This window comes from Cetorhinus maximus, chromosome 10 (genome assembly GCF_964194155.1).
Source record: "Cetorhinus maximus chromosome 10, sCetMax3.hap1.1, whole genome shotgun sequence".
Taxonomy (NCBI): Eukaryota; Metazoa; Chordata; class Chondrichthyes; order Lamniformes; family Cetorhinidae; genus Cetorhinus; species Cetorhinus maximus.
In genome coordinates, this window is record NC_135888.1 from 44215759 (window position 1) to 44236227 (window position 20469).

General features: G+C 44.6%; 1 long non-coding RNA gene across 1 annotated transcript in view; it reads left to right on the top strand.

Annotated features, from left to right (window-relative positions):
• The window catches only part of LOC144685639 (uncharacterized), a 59360-nt gene extending 39159 nt beyond the window's left edge, over positions 1–20201 (top strand). Inside the window, exon 3 of the long non-coding RNA XR_013577751.1 lies at positions 19900–20201. This is a non-coding gene — a long non-coding RNA (uncharacterized LOC144685639). The remainder of the gene's footprint in view (positions 1–19899) is intronic.
• Positions 20202–20469: the final 268 nt, after the last annotated feature.

Genomic DNA, 20469 nt, shown 5'->3' on the forward strand with positions numbered 1-20469 from the left:
GGTACAGGTGGGTTATATAGAATGACAGAGAGAGTTACAGATTGAAATATAATCAAAAGGTTTGAGTGGGTTTATGTACAGAATAACCAATACCCAGTAGTGTGTTACTGGCTTGAATGTCAGCAAGAGGTTCAGGTGGTATATATATATATGGAATAACAGACATTTGAGACTAACTAAGCCGAACTGAGGAGTTTACATATTTTACCTGGGAGTCAGTTACAGTCTGGAATCTCATTGAAGGATTTTGCTTGTCAATGTATTGACTAATGAATACCTGGGAGTGAGTTACAGCAATATAATCGATGTATATGCTTGTTTATATATAACATAGTGGATGCTTGGCAGTGAATACTTCAAGACTGGAAGCTAATTGAGGGGTCTGGACAGTTTACATACGGAATAATGGATGTCCATAAATGACTTAAAGGCTAGAATGAAGCTCTATAACCATTATCTGAGAACTAAACTGGAATAAAGCCTTGCAATACCTTCTTATTGTATTTGTCATAAAGTGTTTTAGGTGTCTGGAAGCAGGCACTGTTCTATAAGTACTCTGGTTAGTCAGTACACTCTGTTGTTTATGGGTTAGATGTCTCTTGTGTATCCCTGATTTCCATCATGTCACCATTGTCGCATATGCCTTTGGCTATCAATGCCCTGGAATTTTGGAACCTGGTTCCAGAATATTCTCTCTAAACCTTGCCACCTCTCTACCCATCTCTCCTCCTTTAAGGTGCTCCTTAAAATCTACCTGTCACCGGTCCTAATATCTTTTTGGTAACAGAGCTGTGAAGTGCCTTGGGATGTTTCCCTACTCTAAAGGCACTATATAAATACAAGTTATTATTATCTTGACTTGCGAGGTTTGCAGCTTGTGACATTAATTTTGGAAGCCTGTCAGGATATAGCCTGCTCTTGAAGAGCAAGGAGTATTCCCCAGTGTCCTGCCCCCTTACCCCTCAACAAACATCACTAAAACAGGTTTTCTGGTCATTATCACATTGCTGCTTGTTGGATTTGCTGTGTGCAAATTGGCTTCCGCGTTTCCTATGTTACAACAGTGACTACACTTCAAAAGTGTTTCATTGGCTGCAAAGCACTTTGTGACTTCCTGAGCTTGTAAATGGCGCAACATAAATGCAAGTTTTCTTTTTTATTTCAATAGTAAGAGATCAACACTCTCTACTAGGTCCATGCTGATTGTTTATTTCTGCGACAAAGTGTGTGAATTATTTTGTTCACATTTTCTGCACAATATAAAACATAAGCAATAGACTAATAGCCCACATTCTAAATGCCGATGGTGATCCATTGACTGTCCCTGTGAAAGGGCCTGTCAGGCACCTCATTAATCATCAGTAACTCGAGTGTTACATTTCACCCTTTGAACCACTTTCACTCCGTAAAGCTACTTTCAACATTAAATGTCTCATTCTAAATAAAGTTTGCTTGGTGACAGAGCACTTCAGTTAAGTATAGGACTTGGTGAAAAGTAAATTTAAAGCACATATTTTGAAGAATGTCTTTGGTCAAAGCGTGCTACATGTTTTGAATTATGTGCCAAGTGGGATAGTGAGATAAAGGAGGTTTTCCGGATTCTGCTGGAGAGAGCCCAGGTACTGGAGGGATCCACTTCAATGGGATGAATAGCCCTTTATTGTCCTGGATTTTTATTTTTTGATTTAGAATTGTCTGGTTGGGTGTCGATTGAAGAAATAGTGTGATGCACAAATACCACATCATTTTGAGTTACATCGGATCTACAGGAACAGGCATTCATCTCGACTGGTTTGTGTTGGAGTTTTTGCTCCACATGAGTCTCTACCCACCCCACTTTATCTAACGGTTTTCTCCCTCATTTGCTCATCTAGCATCCCCTTAATTCCATCTCTGCCATTCACCTTAACTATTCCTTGTGGTAGCACGTTCCACAATCTTACCATTCTTTGGTTAAACAAAATACTCCTGAGTTCCCTATATAGATTGATTTGGAAATATCCTGCTTATATTGACATTGTTGAGATAGCTCAGTGTAGAGCCTGGCGAAGAAAAGGAAGGAAAGAAGCAAGAAAAGATGAGTGGGAGGGAGGGAGGAAGGCTTACATTTATATAGGGCCTTTCATAAGCTTGGGAGGTCCCAAAATGTTTTACAGCAATGAAGCTATTACATTGTGTCTCCTCGTTCTTCCTATCAAAAAGAATCAAATGGGTATATACTATAGGCTAGCAAATAGTGAAAAGGAGATGGAGGAGCAAATTTGCAGGTATATTACAGAAAGATGCGAGAACTACAGGGTAGTGACAATGGGGAGCTTCAATTATTCTAAAATAGCCTGGAATAAAGAGGGGCATTGAAACACAGAAACATAGAAAATAGGAGCAGGAGTAGGTCATTCGGCCCTTTGAGCCTGCTCCACCGTTCAATATGATCATGACTGATCTTCTATCTCAACGCCATACTCCCGCTCTGTCCCCATAAACCTCGACGCCTTTAGAGTCTGGAAATCTATCTATTTTCTTCTTAAATATATTCAGTGACTTGGCCTCCGCAGCCTTCTGTGGTAGAGAATTCCACCGGTTCACCACCCTCTGAGTAAAGATGTTTCTCCTCACCTCAGTCCTAAATAACCTACCCCATATCCTGAGACTGTGACCCCTTGTTCTAGACCCCCCTCATCCCTCATCCAGTCTGTCCAGATCTGTCAGAATTTTATATGTTTCAATGAGACCCCCTCTCATTCTTCTAAACTCCAGTGAATACAGGCCTAATCAACCCAATCTCGCCTCATATGACAAACCTACCATCTCAGGAATCAATCAACATAGAGAGAGCCCGTGCTCTCTCTATGGCAAGTATATCCTTTCTTTGGTAAGAAGACCAAAATTGCAAACAATACTCCAGGTGTGGTCTCACCAAGGCCCTGCACTAAGACATCCTTGCTCCTGTACTCAAGTCCTCTCGCAATTAAGGCCAACACACCATTTGCCTTCTGAACTGCTTGCTGCACCGGCATGCTTGCTTTCAGCGATTGGTGTACAAGGACACCCAGGTCCCTTTGAACATCAACATTTCCCAATCTATCACCATTTAAATAATACTCTGCCATTCTGTTTTTCCTACCAAAGTGGATAACTTCACACTTATCCACATTATACTGCATCTGCCATGTATTTGCCCATTCGCTCAACTTGTCTAAATCACCTTGAAGCCCCTTAACTTCCTCCCCACCACTTCCATTTCCACCAAGTTTCGTGTCGACAGCAAACTTGGAACTATTACATTTGCTTCCCTCATCCAAATCACTGGCATATATTATGAATTGCTGCGGCTCAATTACTGATCCCTACGGTACCCCACTAGTCACTACCTGCCACTCCGAAAAAGACCCATTTGTTCCTACTCTCTGTTTCCTGTCTGCTAACCAATTCTTAATCCATGCCAATATATTACCCCAATCCCATGTGCTTTAATTTTGCACACTAACCTCTTATGCGGGACTTTATCAAAAGCTTTCTGAAAATCCAAATATACCACATCCACTAGTTCTCCCTTATCTATTTTGTTAGTTACATCCTCAAAAAACTCCAGTAGGTTTGTAAACCATGATTTCCCTTTCATAAGTCCATGTTGACTTTGTCTAATCCCATTGATATTTTCTAAATGTCTGTTATCACATCCTTTATAATAGACTTTCATATTCCTGATGTTAGGTTAACCAGTCTAAAATTTCCTGTTTTCTCCCTCCCTTTTTAAAATAGTGGGGTTACATTTGCCACGCTCCAATCTGCTGGGACTGTTCCAGAATGTACAGAATTTTGGAAGATGACAACCAACGCATCCGCTATTTCCAAGGCCGCCTCCTTTAATACCCTGCGATGTAGATTATCAGGCCCTGGGGATGTATTGGCTTTCAGTCCCATTAATTTCTCCAGTACTATTTTTTTAGTAACACTAATTTCCTTCAATTCCTCTTTCTCACTAAGACCCTTGGTTTCCTAGCATTCCTTGGAAGTTATTTATGCCTTCCTCCGTGAAGACAGAACTAAAGTAGTTGTTTAATTGCTCTGCCGCTTCCTTGTTCTCGATTATAAATTCCCCCATTTCAGACTCTAAGGGACCTACATTTGCCTTCACTAATCTTTTTGTTTTTACATACTTAAAGAAGTTTTTACAGTCTGCTTTTATGTTCCTTCCAAGTTTACTCTCATACCCTATTTTTCCCCTCTTAATCAATCTCTTGGTCCTCCTTTGCTGAATTCTAAACTGCTCCCAATTCTTAGGCTTGCTACTTTTTCTAGCAACTTTATATGGCTCCTCTTTGGATCTAATACTATCTTTAATTTCTTTTGTTAGCCATGGTTGGGCCATGTTTTCCTGTTGGTGGAGTATGTTTCACTGGGGAGGATTTAGAACAGGGATCATAATATCATTAGGTTTGAAAAAGGACAAGGAACAATCAAGTGTAGAAATACTTAACTGGAAGAACATAAGAACTAGGAGCAGGAGTAGGCAATTCAGCCCTTCGAGCCTGCCCCGCCTTTCTATACGATCTTGGCTGATCTCATTTCAGCCTCAACTCCAGTTTCCCACCCTGTTCCCATAACCTTTCAACCCATTACTAATTTAAAATCTGTCTATCTCCTCCTTAAATTTATTCAGCGTCCCGGCATCCCAAGCACTCTGAGCTAGTGAATTCCACAGATTCATGACCCTTTGAGAAAAGTAATTCCTCCTCATCTCTGATTTAAATCTACCACCCCTTAGGCTAAAACTATGGCTTCTCGTTCTAGAATGTCCCACAAGGGGAAACATCCACTCCACATCTACTTTGTCTATCCCTTTTAGCATCTTATAAACCTCAAGAGATCTCCTCTCACCCTTCTAAACTCTAGCGAGTATAGGCCTAAACTGCTCAACCTCTCCTCATAAGACAAGCCCGCATCTCTGGAATCAATCTAGTGAACCTCCTCTGAACCGCCTCCAGTGCAACTACATCCTTCCTTAAGTAAGGGGACCAAAACTGTGCACAGTACTCCAGGTGTGGTCTCACCAATGCCTTGTACAGTTGCAACAACACTTCCCTATTTTTATACTCTATTCCTTTAGCAATAAATGCCAAAATTCCATTTGCTTTCCTTATTACCTGCTGTACCTGCATACTAGCTTTCAGTGATTCATGCACGAGGACACCCAGATCCCTCTGCACTGAAGCATTCTGAAGTTTCTCTCCATTTAAATAAAAGTCGCCTTTTTATTCTTCCGACCAAAATGGATAACCTCACACTTATCCACGTTAAACTCCATCTGCCAAATTTTGGCCCATTCACCTAACCTGTCCATATCCATTTGTAAATGTCTCATTTCTTCATTGCAACTTTCTTTCCCACCTATTTTGGTGTCATCTGCAAATTTAGCTAGAGTACCTTCTATCCCTGAATCTAAGTCATTAATATAGATTGTAAATAGTTGGGGCCCAAGGACCAAACCCTGTGGCACCCCACTAGTTACAGCTTGCCACCCAGAAAAAGACCCATTTATCTCGACTCTCTGCTTTCTGTTGGTTAGCCAATCCTCTATCCAAGTTAATATATTACCCCTAACTCTGTGCGATCTCATCTTGTGTAATAATCTTTTGTGCGGCACCTTATCAAAGGCCTTCTGGAAGTCCAGATATATTACAGCTACAGGATCCCCATTATCCACTTTGCTTGTCACATCTTCAAAGAACTCTAGCAAATTAGTCAAACACGTTTTACTCTTCATAAAACCATGCTGATTCTGATAGATTGCATTTTGACTTTCCAAATGCACCATTACTATTTCTTTAATAATGATTCCAACAATTTCCCAACAACAGACGTTAAACTAACTGGTCTATAGTTTCTTACTTTCTGCCTCCCCACCTTTTTGAACAAGGGCGTTATATTAGCATTTTTCTAATCCACTGGAAGCTTTCCAGAATCCAGGGAATTTTGGAATATTATTGCCAATGCATCCACTATCTCCTCTGCCACTTCCTTTAAGACCCTGGGATGTAGGCCATCAGGTCCTGGGGACTTGTCACCCCTTAATCCCAATAGTTTGCTCAGTACCTTTTCCCTAGTGATGGTGATTGTTCTTAGCTCCTCCTTTTCTAAACCCTATAGCCCTCTAAGAGGGCTAACTTTAGTGAGTTTGAAAGCCCAAGTGGATTGGAATCAAAAACTGAAAGCAAAACAAACCAAGCAATGAGTGGCCTTCAAAGAGGAGATGGTTTGGGAATAAAAGTGGGAAAGGATGGGCATCGGAAACATCAGCTTCCTATATGAAAGAAGGTAGAGGTTAAAATGAGACCGGAAGAGGAGGTTTCTGACAAATGCAAGGTTCATAATTCAGTAGAGAACCAACCTGAATAAAGAAAGTACAGAGGAGATTGTAAAAAGGGAATAAAAGGGGTAAAGAGAGAATAGGAGATTAGATGGTATAAAAGGGGACCCAAAATCTTTCATAAACATATGGATAGTAAAAAGGTAGTCAAAGGAAGGGTGGAACCGATTAGGGACCAAAAAGAAAATGTTTCTGTTCAGGCAGAGGGCATATCTGAGGTAACTGATACACAGCTGCCAATGTAGCAGTAGAGGAGGAGCTAGTAACAATATTGGTAGCATAAAAATAGATAAGAAGGATGCACTTCAAATATTGGCAGTACTAAAAGTAGAAAACCCACCCCATCCAGTTTGGATGTACCCAACGTTGCACTAGGGAAGTAAAGGTGGAAATTGCAGAGGCTCCGGCTACAATCTTCTAATTCTCCTTAGATAAGGAGGTCATAGCAGAAAATTGAAGGATTATAAGTGTTACACCCCTGTATAAAGAAGGGGTGAGGAACAAGCTTGGTAATTATAGGCCATTCAACCTAATGTCGCAGGTGGGGAAACTGACAGAGATGATAATCAGGATCAAATTTATTTGTCATTCAGAAAAGTAAAGGCTAATAAATTAAAGTTGGTGTGAATTTGTTAAAAACAAATTGTGTTTGACTAATTTGAGTTCTTCAATGAAGTAATGGAAAGGGTGGATGAGAGTCGTGTACTTGATATTGTGTATATGGAATTTCAAAAGGCATTTGGTGAAGTAGACATAATAGACTTGTTAGCAAAATTAAAACTCTTGAGATTAAAGAAACAGCAGCAGTGTGGATATGAAATTGGCTAAGGGACAGAAAGTAGTGGTGATTGTTGTCTTACAGACTGGGAGGAAGCATATAGTGGTGTTCCCCAGAGGTCAGCATTGTGGCCGCGGATCTTATTGATATATATTTTCTGAGTTTTGTGTCATTTGTAAATTTTGAAATTACTCCCTGCATATCCAAGTTGAGATCATCAATATATATCATAAAAGATCAGCGGCCACAATGCTGACCTCTGGGGAACACCACTATATGCTTCCTCCCAGTCTGTAAGACAACAATCACCACTACTTTCTGTCCCTTAGCCAATTTCATATCCACACTGCTGCTGTTTCTTTAATCTCAAGAGTTTTAATCGATCTCGCTCCAGCTACCCTGCTCCTCAAGGAGTCAGCCTGGGGCCCCCAGGCACCCACAGGGAGGAGGATCTGCAGGTCCACACTTTGGGCCCATCCTGAGGTGCAGCCCTGCCTCTGAGGCGACTTGTGAGAGGGAGCAGGGGGCAAGTGCAGCCCTGTCTCGGAGGCGACTTGGCAACTTGTGCAGGTGAGGGGCAGTGAAGAACAAGTGTAGCCCTGCCTCTGAGGTGACTTTTGAGGGTGAGGGGGAGCAGCGGGCAAGTGCAGCCTTGCCGCTGAGGCCACTTGTGAGGGGGGGGGCAAATGCAGCCTTGCCATTGAGACCACTGGTGGTGGGGGTAGGGTGGCAGTGGTTAAGGGCAGCCCTGCCTTTGAGGCGACTGGTGGCGTGTGGTGGGGAGGGTGGCAAGGGCAGCTTGCCATTGAATATAACCCACAAGCATTCAGGGTGGTTGAGGTAGGGTGGGTGAGGGAAGTGGCCACACATTCAGGAAACCTGCGGAAAGTGACCATTCCTGTGCAACTGAGACAGCTCAGGCGCAGCCATATTGATATGATTGGGGTCGAGCTCCTAGCTTACCTGCCCATTCAAGCAATGCAGAGGCATCAAAGTGCCACCAATTACTCCAGAGCTCCCCCCTCTACTCGACACAGACTGCAAATTCATGAGCACTTTAGTGGACTGCAGAGCAGTTGGACTGCACAAGTTGTACAATCTCCTCACTGAAGCTGGCCATGTGCAGTCACTGCTGGAGGTGCTCACAGCCCCATGCAATGTCAGCATTCCACTTTGAATCAGTATCCCCCATGGTTCAAGTTAATAGGGCAGCCGTGCAGTCCACTAATTTCTGGCCATCCAAGTGGTGGCCAGCACTCCCTGGAATGCGTTAAAGGGCCTTCACACTTAACCAGGACAGGTTATTAGTACACCCATGCTAACCATGTGTCTCTCTCTTTCATCCTGCAGGAGGAGTATGTCAGGGTCCTGGAGCCTGGTGAACTAGCTGTATGCTGGATGGCCTACAGAGCGCGAAGAAAATGGAGGAGAGAGCGACTGAGGCTCCTGGCTACGCAGAAGTAAGAGCAGCAACCTCAGGAAGAAGGGGTGACTGGGGCTCCCGCACACGCTGCCCAAGAGCCATAGCGAGCCATCGCAGTCCGGCACCTAGCGACACCCAGGGTTCTATAGACGCTGCCTTTCATTCCTGCAGATCACCGAGAACCACTGTTGCCGAAGACTGTGAATGTCTAGGGAACTGGTCGCTCACACCTGCCAGTTACTGCAGGATTTGGCGCCACGGGGACATGGAGGGCATCCACTGTCAGTGGCTGTGAAAGTGACCGCAGTACTCAATTTCTATGCCAGTGGCTCCTTCAGGGCTCCACAGGTGACCTCTGTGGGATCTCTCAAGCCTCCACCCACAAATGCATCCATGAGGTCACGGATGCCATCTTTGCGCGGGCACACCACTTTGTGTATTTCACCCGGGACCAGGACAGCCAGGATGCAAGAGTGATTGGATTCGCCCAGATCTCGCGTTTCCCATTGGTGCAGGGTGTGATTGACTGCACTCATGTGGCGCTCAGATCTCCATTGCAACACATGGTGGACTACATCAACCGCAAGGGGTTCCATTTGCTGAATGTGCAACTGGTGTGTGATCACCAGAAACGCATCCTGCAGATGTGTGTACGGTTTCCAGGGAGTGTGCACGAAGCCTACATGCTCAGTTGGTCATAGATCCCTGGAGTCTTCCAGGGTCCACAGAAGCTGCAGGGATGACTCCTCAGTGACAAGGGCTACCTGCAGAGGCCATGGCTGATGACACCAGTGCGGTGGCCTCAGACTGCAGCAGAGCAACGGTATAATGAGGCTCGTGCTGCAACTTGCACCTTGGTGGAGCAGACCATTGAGATGCTGAAGATGAGGTCCCGGTGCCTGAACCGGTCTAGTGGAGCCCTGCAATACAGTCTGCAGAGGGTGTCACGTGTCATCATCGTCTGCTGCGCCCTTTACAACCTGGCACTCCAATGTGGAGACAAGCTGAGGGGGAGATGGAGGAGCTGCACATCTCCTCCGATGAGGAGGGCGCCGACGGGGATGAGGCTGAGGAGGTCCTCGGAGGCGACGATAATGGGGATGAGGCCCTCACACTAGCTAGATGAGGCAGATGCACTCGGGAGGCCCACATAGCTTCTAGATTTGTGGAGGATCATGATGACATGCAGTGAGGTGACCCCATAGTTCCTCACGTTGCATTTGTGAATGCTTGGCTGCAGTCTGGCTTGTGGCAGCACGAATACCTTCTGTGAAAATGCTCCTGTCTTGAAGAGGCGGCAGAGGCCCCAATAGTCACTCGATTGCAGGAGGACAATGACGACATACATTAGGGACACTCCATAAATCTTCACACAGCCTCTGAGAATGCCTGACTCCTGTCTAGCCGAGGGCAGATTGTTTGCGCTCTGTGTTCAGGGCCATATCATAGAGACGCAGCCATGAAACTTTAGAAGCTTCTGATCCTTTGTCTGCTTTCAGCACCTGAGCCCTTCAGTTGCTGGAGCACAGCATCAGTGGTCACAGATGCTGAAGATATGGGGGCCAGCCCCGCCTTAATGGTGCTGAGTGCACGCTGAGAGAATGAGAGAACTCTGCGGCACCTGCCCACTACATTCTGGCAGCAATGACAAGCACCACTGAGGTGCAGGCATCAGTAATGTCTCCAGGGAAGGTGAGGCCGGATCATCACTTTGGTCTGAAAGCTGCACAGAGCACAGGGAAGAGGCCTGGACTGAGACATCAGCCTTTATCTTGTGCAGAAAGATTTCACATCTGAGTGACAAGAACACCGCTCATCAGAACAAGGAGCCATAGGCAGGGAGACACTCTTTGGAGTTTACTGGCAATGGTGAACAGTATGTATAAGTGATTAACAGTGGTGCCCAGGCTGTGCAACTAATTCCCCTTAACTGTCCTAACCCTACTGCTCCGTCTTGGTGCTCCCCGGACATCCGCAGCAGAGGTGGAGGCAGCCTGCTGACTGTGACGCCATGTCTGTGGTGACCTGGGCAGGCATCCTCTGGAGTGCTGAGACTTGGAGGGCCCCGATCTGCTTTCGGGGTCCTGCTGTATGGCAGTGGCACCCTCCTCGGCCTGTGAAGCTGGAGCTGCTGAGGTCACAGGAAAAGGGGAGTCGGATGGGCTGAACATTCTCGGAGTCACTTGGATGGATGGGCCCGGAGTGTGGACCTGCAGATCCTCCTCCCTATGGGTGCCTGGGGGCCCCAGGCTGACTCCTTGAGGAACAGGGTAGCTGGAGCGAGATAGAGCTACCCGGCACCCCTCTCGCATACACAATGTTGGAGGTCAACTATGACATCTGTGATGGAGTTGAGCCTGCGTAGCAGTGCAAGAGTGAAGTTCTGGGCCAAAGTCTCCATGGTGGCCTCCATCCTACCAGTATTGACCTCAGTGCATTGTCATGCGCTATCACCTCAGACTGAAGGCAGACTGACTCCTCCATCGTGCCTTGCGATCTGAGGACTGGAGCGGACATCCCGTTCTAATTTTCCCGAGCTTGCCTTTCCAGCTCCAGCAACTGTGACATAACCAAGACCAGAGGCTCATCATCTGACTTGGACTCAGCAGATTTCTGGCCTCCAGCAGTTCGAATGCCAGATATCTGGGAACCTCCTGCAGTGGATCAGACAGTGCGATATGCTCACCAGATTGTGATCCCTGGGCTGTTCTAAAGCTAAGTCCCAACGAGGTGTGTGTCTCTGTGCTGGTGAAATGTGTGGGTGAGCGCTGTGACGGGACTTCAGGGAGGGTGCCCCCAGATTCCTCTTCAGAAGTTTCTTCGGGGCTTGATTGGAGGCCCTGGGTCATGAACTCTGTTGGCTGTTTGCCAGATGTGCCTGCAAAAGCAAGGAGAGATAGTTAATGCATGGCAGTGGCCTGTGAAAGAGGACACATCACTCACGGCATAGTTGTCTGATGGATGCTGCACTGCTGGATCTTCACTTGGTAGAGCACTGCTGACCTCACCGTCAGTACAGGACCAGTCCAGATCCTCACTGGCCAGCTGGATGGCTCTGTTTTCGAAGTCCCTGAGGACCTTGATTTCGGGCATTCCGCCACCAGTCTGCGACCTCTCTCTTGTGTGCCAGCTTGTCCTGCGTGGATAGAGATGGAGAAAGTGTAAGCAGGACACCTGCCACGCCAGACGATAAATGTGCTTGGCCTGTGTGGGTGCTGAGTGGTCCCATGGGTGGGATGAGGACAACGACAGTGAGTGTGAGAGAGTGAATGGTGATGTCCCTTGAACTAGCAGTGAGTGAAGGCCCTGTGGATGTCTGCTGGGTTTGTGAGTATTTGCGTTGAGAGTGATGAAAAGAGTGAATTACCCTGGCAAAACGGAGGAGATCGTTCATCCTCTTGCAGCACTGGGTGGCTGTCCTCTTCTGAACTGTGTTGGCACTGACCACCCAGCTGCCCATCCTGCGGCCAGAGCGGGGGTACAGGACATCCTGGCGGGCCTCCACGGCATCCAGCAGTTGCTCAAGGGACCTGTCATTAAACGGGGGGACTCCAGTCTTCTTGCCTTTGAGGGCCATGTCTCCTGGACAGCAGTCCTGAGCTGGAAGCAATGAGCGCTGTGCTTGCGGCTGGCCTTTAAACATGACACCTGGTGTGATGCAACGATGGAGTGATGGCTGATGGGTGAATGAGGAGCCTGCCTGCAATGAAAATGGTGTGTTTCCCGGGAGTGCCTAAATAATGAGGCGTGCTCGGGATGATATGGCGTGAAAACCCGCCATCGCCGTTGGCGGGCAGCATGCCGTTTTACCCTCCCACTACCACACTTAGTGCAAATTTGGGAAAATTCCGCCCAATGTTGTACTTCTTTTTCCTACCAGATCTGTTACTTAATCATGTGACTTGCACCCTAGTTACTTTAGCAGTAACATCAGTATCAGGTGTTCTTGATGTTAACCCTTTACTCTACCTCTCCCCCCAAGTCTTTATCCCAACTATATACATCCTCCTACACCTTGCCACAAAGTCTCATAGCTCATAGTGTTAATTTCTGATGTCTTGACCAATCTCCCTGACCTGGTCCTGATTTAATTTCAAGGTTGAAGGCGAACTGCACTCTCTCGTCGTTCGATAGGAATGTTTTCTACCTGGGTGGTTGTGGACTTTCTACTTGTTTCTGGTTCCTTGTCTCCATCCTGATTTAAATAGTATGTCTAAGATTCCATTAGTTTCCTTCCCAATGATATCAAGGCTCTTTGGTTCTGTTATTTCCCTGGCCCGTCTCAATTCGATAAGATTGCGGTTATGGAGCTCTTTTTGTTACAATGCCTTGTTTCTGTTGATCTCGTTTCTACACTCTTCCTGGGCTGTAGCACTTTCAAGTCTCATGCTCTGTGTCTGAAATTGAATTATAAGCTTGATTGCCACTTTGTTGCTTCTCATGGTTCCTAACTCTCTCATGATCATCTGAGGTAATGTTAGGTTGTAGTATTTGTTGTAGAGCTGGAAGTTGTGTTCTCAGCCATCTTCCCATCAATAGGTCTGATGGTGAAAACCCGTTTTTTAGCGGAGGTCCTGTAGTTAAGAAGTTAATATATTTGTTCTTTTTCATTAATTCCTTGATTGCTCGAACTCCTCTTTCTGCTTCTCCGTTCGAATGAGGATACCTAGATGAACTACTCACATGCATGAAACCATATTCCTGCACAAAGTTGTAAAACAGTTCATTAGCGAACTGAGGACCGTTGTCTGATATCACAATATTGAGATGCCACGCATCATGAAAATTCTTTTTAGTGATGTTGTGCAGTCTACTTACTTCAAACCATCTGGAGAAGTAACCAATGAAAACTTTGCCTTTAAACTCAAATAAATCCATTCCCAGGTGCAGCCATGACTTGGAAGGAAACGTGGAGGGTACCAGTGGTTCGCTCTGTTTTTAGCTATTCACTGCACATATAAGGCAATTCATGATTAACTCTTCAATGGAGTGACTGATACCTGGCCACCAGTCTGACTGCTGGGCCCTTGCTCAGCATTTTGTTATTCCCAAATAACCTCGATGGATTTTCTGGACAATGTCGAGTCAAAGTGCTTTGGGTATACCTAGTCTGTCATTGAAAACTAAGAATTCCTCAGTGATTGTGCGATACTACCTCTGCTCTAAGTATTGGTAACTGGATTGTTAAGAGTGTAGTCTGGCTATCCATTCTGGCAATACTGCTTTATTTTGATGCACTTGTCATCCTGCTATTGTGTTTGCTTAATTTCCTGTAATCTCTTTTTCGTGGTTGGTAAGTGTTTAATAATCAGCGAAGTATATGCTTCCACTTGTTCAATAAAATTTAAATCTTCCAGTTTGACTCCTTCCACTGGTATTCTTGATAATGCATATGTTGCCATTTGCTACTTTTCTTGAATGTACTCAGTAACTGTATGAGTCTCATGAGTCAATGTTGAATTCTAGGTGGCATTTTTGCAATTTCCTTCAGGTTAAGAAGAATAACCAAGGTTTGTGGTCAGTTTCAATATTAAACCTTAATCCCATGACATAATCAAAGAACTTCTCGAAGGCCCATGTGGCTGCTAATGTTTCTTTCTCAATGGTTACATACCTTTTCTCTGTGTCTGTGAGAGATCTTGGAGGTGTAATAAACTGGTCTTCTTTGTCCATCGTTTTGAACTTGAAACAACACTGCACTCAAGCCTATAAATGATGTGTCCACTGCTACAATTGTTGGCAATTCTGGATCATAGCATGCTAGAATTTCTGGTGAAATTAGGAGATTTTTGACCTTGCCGAAAGCATTTTGCTGGTCCTCATTCCAGCACCACTGTTGACCTTGTCTCAACAGCTGTCATAACGGTTCATTCATTTCTGTCAGGAACTTGCCTCCTTGATTGCCTATCCCAGGGAATCTTAGTAATTTTGTGATGTTTTTAGGCTGTGGGAACTCTCTAATGACCTCGGTTTTCTGAAGGTTGTCCATAATTCCCGAAACTTGCACAATGTGCCTGAAGAATTTTATCACTGGGTTTGCAAATTCACATTTCTCATTGATTGTCAAACCTGCTTCTTATAGAACTTTGAGGACTGCTCTCACTCAATGGTCATGTTCTTCCCTCTATGAACTATGTACAAGAATGTCGTCCGTAGGGCATATTACTCCTTCCATTGCTTTCCAGGCTCTGAGATGTTATTCTTTGGAATATCTCAGGTACAGTAGCAATTCCAAATGGTAACCTGTTAAAATAATAACGACCAAATGGGGTGATAAAAGTAGTTACAATCTGGATTCTTTGGCCTGAGGCAACTGTGAAAAGTCATTGTTTGCATCCAGTTTTGTTAAGAGGGCTCTTTTTGCTAATTTGGCGACACTTTCATCCGCTGATGCCATCGGGTGGATTTTGCATTTTGCAGTCAACTCCATGCAGATTCTAATTGAACCATTAGATTTTGATACTGTGACCCTTCCAGAACACCACTTTCGTTGGTATGCTTACTGAAGAGATGACCGCCTGTTGTAATATATGTTCAATCTTGCTCTTGACTTTGAATAAGAGTGGGTGAGAGATCTACCTCAATGTGAAGAGACAAATAGGCTTAACATCCTCCCTTAGGGTTACATGATATTCTGTTTTCAGCTTTCCTAAGCCTGAATATAAGGATGGAAATTAATTTCTGAATACATTACAGGACTGCTCATAAGCAATTTCATCAACCTTGTAAATCCTCAACTGCAATGACCAAGACCCTTGCAGGAGGATATTGGAGGGCACTTCCTGACCAGTCCAGGAACCAAAATCGCATCTTCATAAGCCCAATAGCCTACTCAGTGGTTGTTCTGCTGAACAGTTGGCAATGGTTGTACCTCCTCTGTGGCTCTGTCTAGAGAGGTCAGTAGCTACCTTTTGAATAGATTTCCCTTGTCCCCTAGGGTCCATCCATGCACTTGGGGGTTGGAGTGAAGAACTGAGGCGGCCTGGACTGGTGGAGGATGAAGGAATCATGGCAGTTGTCAAGAAGTTTAACATACATATGGAGGAAGCTCTTGCTGTGGTCACAGACCAGTTAGATGTTGAGAGAGTGGAAGCCCTTCCTGTCATAGGATCTCACTGGCTGGTTGCTGGGTGTTTTGATGGCCACATGGATGCAATCGATGATGCCCTGCATCTAGGAGGGTTCCAGTGATGGAGGTGAAACGCAATGCCCTCTGTTCCTACAAGGCCATGTCTGTCACCTGTATGTACTGTCCAGCTCTGGAAAAGAGGGCACTGGTGACCTGCGAATTGCAGTGGTCTGCAGCCATTTACAAGATGCCACTATGTTCCCTATCTGACCTTTGGAAAGGAGTCAGAAGTGAAAAAGTTCAATGCCATCATGACTTTAATGGCTACTGGCAGGGCATGGCAACCAGTGCTGCAAGGTGTGAGGTCTTCAGCAACGAGGGCACAGATACCTTTGACCATCTGCCTGGAGAGTCACAGCCTTTTGTGGCACTGGGTATTAGCCATCGGGTGGTCGGTCCTGTATTGAGGGTTTTTCACCATTGTCTTTTTGTCCTTCCACTCCTGTGTCCTTGTGATGGCCAGGCTTCTACCCTCCCTGCAGAGAGTGCCTCTGATTGCCACAGGGCCCAAAATCTGACAGTTATGCCCCCATTGTTAGCTGAAGCCCTCCTTCTGGGTAGGCAGCCACCCAGTTGTCCTTGGCAGCTTTGCTACCTGCTCTTCTGCTACTGCGATACTGGGGATACCAACCCGGTTCAAAGCTGAATGCTTACTCTCCCCGCCACCTTTGCAGCACCATGTGGCTTGTGCGTGGCCTGTTTTTTCTCAGTGCGGCACATTCCCGCTTACTGCACACCCATGCACCCGTGCAGTTTAGAGCTAACATTGGTACCTTTCGTGATCTCAGGGCGTCCCAAAGCACTTTATCGCCAATAAAGCACTCTTGTTGTTTACAGTATAGTAAATGGGGCAGCCAATTTGTACACATCAAGCTCAGGCAAACAACAATGTGTTAATGACTAGATAATCTGTTTTTTGTGATGCCAGTTGAGTTATTAATATGTACCAGTAGAACTCCCCTGCTGTTCTTTGAAATAGTAAAATGAGATCGTTTAGGGCCACCTGAGAGGATAGAGGGAGTGCTGCACTGTTAGAGGTGCTGTATTTGGGATGAGACATTACATTGTTATCCTATTTGCTTCTTTGAATGGGGGGGCGTTGTAAAAGCTCCTACGGCACTATTTGACAGAGGGTGTTATTCGATTCCAAGTCAGTTGGTAAAGCATGAAACTAGACACATACTTATCTTGATAATAGGTTTATTTTACAGAATGCCACATTACATACGTCTTCTTCCTACCTACCCCCACAGTGTCCCAGCAGTCTCTCTTTATACTCTTTTGATTTACCCATAAAATAAAATAGACTAATTAACAAATTAAATTAAAGTGATAGCGCTTAAAGGGGCACTGTAACAAAAGAAAAACTCTTGAAGGAAACTTATCAAATCAAATTAAAATTTAATTTTGGGGGCCAGTGATGCACTCCAGCTCCCGTGGTCGTGGAAGGCTTCAAGCATGTCAGTGGACAAGGTGTACTCCCTCTCCAAGAACTCCTGACCGCGAACATAGCCACGGAAGAGGGGCAGACAGTCAGGCTAGACGACCCACTTGGTCACCTGCTGCCTGGACCTGTTGGTGGCTAGCTTGGCCAGGCCCAGGAGCAGGCTTACAAGGAGGCTCTTCTTCCTGCCCACCCCACCTCCACACCAGGTGGCCAAGATTGGAAGCGTGGGGCTGAAGTGCAGCCAAAACTTAAGCTGCAGCTCCCTAAGAGTCTCTTTTTATAAATGCTCCAAGTAATAATTAAAACAATGCCCTTCACCTGTGTACCTCAACAACAAACATACCATTAACATAGAGAAAGGCAATTCTCCAGGTGTATTGGCCATCTCTTAAGCAGCAACGTCAAAACTTATTGTTCCAGACTTGCGAGAGGTCATCATAGATTTATTGACCTGACTGTGCTCATGTTTACAGCAATGTAAGTCACAGGGAAAGGCCGCTGGCGTCCTTACACAATGACCCATGGAGGAAGCAATCAACCTGAAGCAGATTAAAAGTCCCTCCTTGATGACAGACTATCTGGGAAGTAGGATTGACATCCGTGCCATATTGTCTTGGAGTAAAGATTAATCTTTAAAGACACTGCTGCCTGTAAATGCAGAGTTGGGGGTGGGTGGGAAATCTGATGTTTATCTTTCATGCTGTTTGAAGATTTTTGTTTATTACTTATAAAAATAATTGGTATGGAGGTAAAAAGGTTGTTTAACTGACAAAAAGGAATCATCCAATTAGGTCATAAAGAATCTGTTTATTTTCCAACTGGTGCATCATGAGGATGGACATGCTGGACCAATAGTGTCGGGTGGTTTGAGGTCGGAGCTCTGCTGATGTAACCTGCTGGAAACATCCAACAGGAGATGGCAACCTTACTGGGAGTTACCATAGTAACCATTTGATATTTTGATGATGCATGATCCAAGTTTGGTCCACGTGATTTCAAGCTTACTTTCTTAGCCAACTCAGCCTCCAGGTACATTTTGTTGACATTTTTTATCTTCCTATCTTGCTGGTCTGATGAGAAGAGGATGCACAAGGTTTCATGGTAATAAAGTGGACTTGGGGGGGTGGGGGGGTGGGGAGGGGTGTTATATCCCATTCAGACTCTCCCACAAGATTCCACTCATGATAATTCAGCATGAAGAGCGCCAGTGTAAAGATCAGCACTTTATACCCATGCTGCTTTTCCTTGCTACTCAATGGAACTATCTACAGATTTGTTAAGGAGCATGGATAGAATGGCTGATAGGTAAAGTACGAGTTAAACTCAGACTCCTGTCTATAAAGTCCACAGAAACACAGAATAGGTTCCTTAATTCTGACAGCTTCTCCCATGTACTTCTGCTAAGAAGATTGCCAGGACCTGTTTTGGCTCACAAACCCAGCAAATAATTATTACGTTTTTTTGTAGCTTTGCATTCCCTGGGAGGTCTGCTGTGCCATGGCTGCACCAAACAGCTAGGACTTGCACTACATGAAGGTGAAGTAATGGCACCCACTTGGGTAGGGAAGGAAGGTTGAAATACTGCAAGCTACTCAGGCTGTTGTGTTCTATATCACAGCTGCACATGGTTCAAATAAATTTGCTGAAGATTACATATGGGAGAAATCCTTAAAATTGCGAACCATTCTCAAAATCTCTATCAGAGGATCATGTGCTAAGGCCTGATCTCCTGTTTCAGGCGAGGGCCCTGGACACCTGTATTTTTACCAATACCAATATGGCTGTTTCTGCTGTTAATGAACGTGAACTTACGGCCCAACTTATCGGAAGCACAGGTGAATGTTTTACACCTAGCAAACAATTACAGTGCTATCAAATTTCTAGACCAATGACTGTTAAAGTGGCAGCTTAACACTTATACATAAGTTTACATTGCGTTTTCCTCAATTGCATTTTCGACAAATACTTTCGTTCAAACAGAAAATGCAGGTTGCAATATATTGTAATAGCTTTGCATTTTGTTATACTGTTAAATGTGCTGCCCTGTCTGTTGGGGAGGTGTGAATAAAGTTGTTCAATAACGGCTGCCTACAATTGAACCAATCCTATTCAGTGCAATATGCAACAGAAAAATGACGACGAAGATAGGATGGTATTTCATCTGAGAATTTGTGGACTGAAGAATATCGTGCCACATTTTTGGAACTCCTAAAGTTGATTTTGAATAAGTTTGAACAATTTGAAAGACTTCCCTGTGGTGCATATCATAGTTAGGTACACAGTGAGTCAGTACAGTACGTAATTGAGAAAAAGATTGACACTGAAATGTAAGGAACAAATCTTTTTATTTCTGTTGGACTGTTGTAAAGAACATATATTTTTATTTCTGTTTGACTGTGGATTAAAATTACAATGGCAGCAGTTTGAAGGACATGTCTACTGGACCAGTGTGAGGGATATATACAATGTTGCAGACCTGGAACAGAGTGTGCCATGAAAGACAGGATGGTGCCAAGGAGGAGTCTGATCTAATGGGGAACTGCCTGGCAACAATGTTTTAATTGGCTCCTGATCAGATGACCAGGGTTTCTATGAGAGCAGTGCAGCTGAATAGCTCCTAGCTGAAAGGAAAAAGACCTAAAACCTGTCTCCTGTGTGTGTAAGATTCCAGTAATTCTATGATAATAGCTATCTTGCTTTTTCTCCTCATATCTCTATAACCTGCCCTCTCTCTCTGAAAACCCCTGTCAAGAGGCAAAGGGGAAAATCACTGTTAGAGACATTGAAAGGCTGGTGCTCAACCAGTGAACTAAAGACTGAAAGTGCTGGAAGACCACCTTGTGTCATCAACAAAGAACTGAAAGGAATTTGGAAGATATCGATCAAAATCAACCCATCAAATCCTGTACTCCGGAATTGGTGCTATTGAACTGTTTTATCCCATCCTTAAAATCCATGTTCTTGCGTGTCTTATATGTGTGTGTGTACAGGGATTTCAGAAGGGGTAGGGTTTAGGTTATAGAGTTAGAAATTGGCAGTTCATATTTCCTTCTTTTGCCAATTTAAAGACAATTTGTTCAATAAACAGTTATTTACTTATTAAGTTTACAAACCTGGTGCTCGTATTCTGTTAATTTAAATTAAACAATTAGGTGGATTGATCAAACTTTACACATTTATCGCGGCTTGGGGAGCAGTGGGGCTTGATATTGCAGTGCACTATCCCCAGTGAATCGTGACAGAAGGCATATTTGGGGACAATAGGAAATTCAACCATAACAAAGAAGGTTTAATTACAAATGGAGGTTACACATTTGACTGA